This window comes from Oryctolagus cuniculus, chromosome 18 (genome assembly GCF_964237555.1).
Source record: "Oryctolagus cuniculus chromosome 18, mOryCun1.1, whole genome shotgun sequence".
In the NCBI taxonomy this organism is placed as follows: Eukaryota; Metazoa; Chordata; class Mammalia; order Lagomorpha; family Leporidae; genus Oryctolagus; species Oryctolagus cuniculus.
In genome coordinates this window covers 20,112,254-20,116,691 of record NC_091449.1, presented here as the reverse complement: position 1 = coordinate 20,116,691, position 4,438 = coordinate 20,112,254, and the positions used below count along the sequence as shown (strand labels likewise).

The 4,438-nt window shown below is 51.8% G+C and overlaps 1 long non-coding RNA gene across 1 annotated transcript; it reads right to left on the bottom strand.

Moving 5' to 3' along the window:
• Positions 1–2,303: 2,303 nt before the first annotated feature.
• On the bottom strand, positions 2,304–3,592 carry LOC138846501 (uncharacterized). The gene is made up of 2 exons (XR_011384024.1): positions 2,925–3,592; positions 2,304–2,638 (listed from the first exon to the last, which is right to left on the bottom strand). It is a non-coding gene; the product is annotated as an uncharacterized lncRNA (long non-coding RNA).
• Positions 3,593–4,438: the final 846 nt, after the last annotated feature.

Here is a 4,438-nt window from a genome sequence, read left to right as displayed (position 1 = left end):
TATTTGCACTCGATGCTACTGGGCTAATAGATGTGGTCGCCACCTCCTTTTGGGAGGACAGGGGCCTCCCTTTATCTGGAGACCATCTAGAAGCCTCACCTAAGACAGAGGCTTCCCAAGATACTGAGGGTTCTTTCTGAGGACAGCTTATGCCTGCCTTACGAAGCAGAGTGGGAGAGTGTGGAAAACGGGAAGAATGTGTAGGTGAAACAGGAGAGGAGGGAGGGAGAGAGAGGGAGAGAGAGAGAGAAGTGGGAGGGAGGCAGGAAGGGCAGGAGGGGGCGGGGAAGAGAGGGGAATGCTAGCTGCCAAGCACTGAGCAGTATAATTGGCACCACCATTGCCGGACATCCGGGTACAACAACATGGGGACCCGGCTGCTTACCGTGGCCTGATCAGGCTGAGCATCTTCATTTCCCCTTAGAATTTCCCCGTCACTCTCTGCAAAGTGCTATAAAGGAGCACGGCCCAGGTGACCCAATCTTGCTGATGCCTTCATCTCTATTAGTTTGTGCAGAGATGTTTTCCTCGACAGGAAAAGGACCGAAGCTGCCTCTCCCTGCGTCACTTTATGTCATTTATTCTCCAATTCAGTGAGGACAGATCTGTGCAGGAACCATCACCGGTGCCAAACTGAAGATAGAGCCAATGCAGGAGGGACCTGAGGTGCACCAGGAAGTCAGCTGGGAGATCATGAGGCATGTTTACACATTCCCCAGATGTCCTGGGTGCTGGCATTACGCAGGTCTGTGAAGTTCCGCCGGTGAGAGTAACAGCACAGAGGACCTTCCCTTACCCCTCAGCACCTGTGAGTTTACCTTCAGCTTCAGATGAGCACAGTATCTTATACACAGCAGGCTCCTCCCTCCAGTGGCTGGATCTCTGAAAAAAGACTAAAATCCATTCAAATGCAATAATAAAAAATGTAGTGTCATCATTCAAACAGAAAAGGACGCATATTAAAAATACGAGGCAGGGCCGGCACTGTGGTGCAGTGGGCTAAGCCACAGCCTGCACGGCCAGCATCCCATATGGGTGCCAGTTCTAGACCTAGCTGCTCCACTTCTGATCCAGCTCCCTACTGATGTGCCTGGGAAAACACCAGACGATGGCCCAAGTCCTTGGGCCCCGCACCCATGCAGCAGACCTGGAAGAAGATCCTGGCTCCTGGCTTCAGATCAGTTTAGCTCCAGTTGTGGCCATTTGAGGAGTGAACCAGCGGATGGAAGATCTCTCTCTCTCTCTCTCTCTCTCTCTCTCTCTGCCTCTCTGTAACTCTTTCAAATAAGTAAAATTAAATATTCCTTCTTGCATGAAGAAGTCTATATTAATTAAGTCTATATTCCTTCAACTGATTGGATATGGCCCACCCCAAATCATAAAGGCTAATGTGCTTTACTCAAAGACCACTGATTTCAACGTTAATCTTATCCAAAAAATGCCTGTGCAGAAGCAGCCAGAATATTTTCTGGCCAATTACAAAATCAACATGAAGGGAGTAGGCAGCAAGCCCTCTCCCTGTAGTTTCCAGGTTAACGGAGTTCAGAGGGAGATGAGCAGTCTACACGTGCACAGCCGCTGTACCTGGGAGAGCCTGCAGAACACAGTGGATGGACACGCGTGGAGAGCTGGGAATCAATTCCAAGGCCGGAAGCCTGCTGCTACCATCAAGCAGAATCCTATTCCGTCCTCAAATGTTATTGAGCTGACAACAGGAGACAGTGTGATGCGGGCTTAATAAAAGCTGGGTTGGTAGGCAAAGTGAATCTTACATGTGCCTGAATTCAGCTTTACTGCTACATAAACAAAAAGAACTACGCCGTAAAAGCTCCAGGCAGTTCAGAGAAATGTTACTGGAAAAGTAATCAAGAAGAGTAAAAATCCTGTAGTGCATGGTAGGACAGAAAGATACATGTCTTTTAAATTTAGGTAATAGTTGTTTAATTAGCCTGATTGTATTTATTTTCTTTTTCAAGGAAATTATTTTTAATATTTTTCATTTATTCATTTGAGAGGTAGAGTTACAAAGGGGGGGGGGAGACAGAGAGAGGGCTTCCATCTGCTGGTTCACTCCCCAGATGGCTGCAATGGCTGGAGCTGAACTGATCCAAAGCCAGGAGCCAGGAGCTTCTTCCAGGTCTCCCACACGGGTGCAGGAGCCCAAGGACTTGGTCCATCTTCTACTGTTTTCCCAGACCATAGCAGGAAGCGGTATAGGAAGTGGAGCAGCCAGGATTCAAACAGGTGTCCATATGAGATGCCAACGCCAGCCCCTCAAGAAAAATCTTAAGACTACACAACACTATAGCCTATAATTTTATTTTATTTTTATTTTTTGAAGATTTATTTATTTACTTGAAAATCAGAATTACACAGAGAGCGAAGGAGAGGCGGAGAGAGAGAGGGAGGGGGAGAGAGAGAGAGAGAGAGAGAGAGAGAGAGAGAGAAAGGTCTTCCATCGGCTGGTTCACTCCCCAGTTGGCCACAATGGCCGGAGCCGCGTGGATCTGAAGCCAGGAGCCAGGAGCTTCTTCCAGGTCTACTGAAGCCAGGAGCCAGGAGCTTCTTCCAGGTCTACCACGTGGGTGCAGGGGCCCAAGCACTTGGGCCATCTTCCTCTGCTTTCCCTGGCAGTGAGCTGGATCGAGAGTGGAGCAGCCGGGACTAGAACCGGCGCCCATATGGGATGCCGGCACTTCAGGCTAGGGCGTTAACCCGCTACGCCAAAGCGTCGGCCCCTAGCCTATAATTTTAATATCTAATAAAAATTAAATCGCTTTATCAGAGGGCGGCTACATTTCCCTCACATGTTTAGTCTATAGCAATACCAGGTTACATTCGCCTACTAATATTTTATTGAATAACATAAGTTATTTTGAATAGCTACCATATTTTCACGTTAACGTCAGGACACATTTTAGTACCTATTACAGGATTTTTTGTCATCTTCCAGCTCCGGGTTCCGCGGCCAGCGCGCTCCTGCGCCTGCGCATTCCCAGTCCCTGGGGCGCCTGGTGGGCAGTCCTTGCGCGGCCGTTTTACGCCTCTGGACTACATTTCCCAAAGGCCACTGAGGCCAGGCCAATTTAGTTTGGACTACATTTCCCAGAGGCCACCGGGGACAACCAGGACCCCGGATCCCACTGCCAGTTTTTCGTTACCGTAGCCCGGCAGCGAGCTTAGGCTAAGGCAGTGCGTGTTCTCTGGGGAAGGGCTTTGCAGACTCCGACCAACCCCACGGGGTAACCAGGGCTTGAGTGAAGACGACAACAATAATGGGAGGAACTGGGGGACCTCTGCGGACGTGGGCCGGCGCGGGACCCGGACCCCAACAGGCGGCGAGCGCGAGGGCAGGGAGGCTCGTGGGCTCTGGCGGGGTCTCAGGCGCGGGGGTCGTTGCGTGCGCTCGTGCGCGTGCCCGCGAGGACTGGGTGCCCCTGCGTCCGTTAGCTGTGGGAGTGCCGCCGTGACCTAGGCCTCGGCTCGGCTTCCAGCCGCCGCGCGGGTGCGCACCGGGCAGGTGGGCCGGCGCCAGGGCGGTTAACAAGCCCTCGAGTGATGTTCTCCCGCAGGAGACGCAGAACTAAGATTGCACGAGTTCTCTGTCGCGTGTGTGTGTTTATCCAGTCACTCCTGTATTTGAGAGAGCGAGGGAGACAGACAGGTCCCCCTTCCGCGGGCGCGCTCCCCAGATGCCCTCAACGGCCAGGTGTGGGCCAGGCCGGAGCCTGGAGCCCGCGCTGCCTCCCAGGGGTGCGCCAGCAGGGAGCCGGTCTGGGTGGCCTCGGGCTGCGGGATGCGGTGTCCCGGCACCGTGCTGACCGCTGCTGACCTTTCTGAGCCAGAGGGGTCTTCAAGGGACCTCCCGCGCGGAGACTGCGCCTCCTGCCAGGCTGGGAGCTTGGGGAAGCAGCGCCCGGCTCCCTTTCTCTCCCGTTGGTTCTGGATGTGAGGCTGTGCTGGGAATGGCCGTGCGCACGATCAGAGCTCAAGACCGTGCAGCTGGCTAGGTCAGGGACGCTCACGTGATGGACTGGTGGGCGGGGAATAGGGTTAGTCCTGAGAAGGGGTACCCGTGTGAGCCTGAGATGTGCACAGTTACGGGCAGTGGTAGTCAAGAAGTGTTTAAGTTCTTTAGGAATCCCATCTAAATATGAGATTTTCTAAGATATTTTGCAAGGTTCTTGTGGGCAATATTTTGGTTATTTAGTGAAGGAGAACAGGGGTTTGGCAAGTTTGTGAGCATCTTTTCCGTAGGCAAGATTCCGTCCACTTTGCATTCATTCTCTTAGTCTATAACCACCACTTAGCCAGAGTTATGTCTTCCAGAGAAGACTCTTGTTAGTGAATGAGCCTAATTATATTGATAAAGTACAATTAATGGATGTGCATATGAAATTTCTGAAGGCAGAGTTAATACAGACTTGTGAAAAAAATG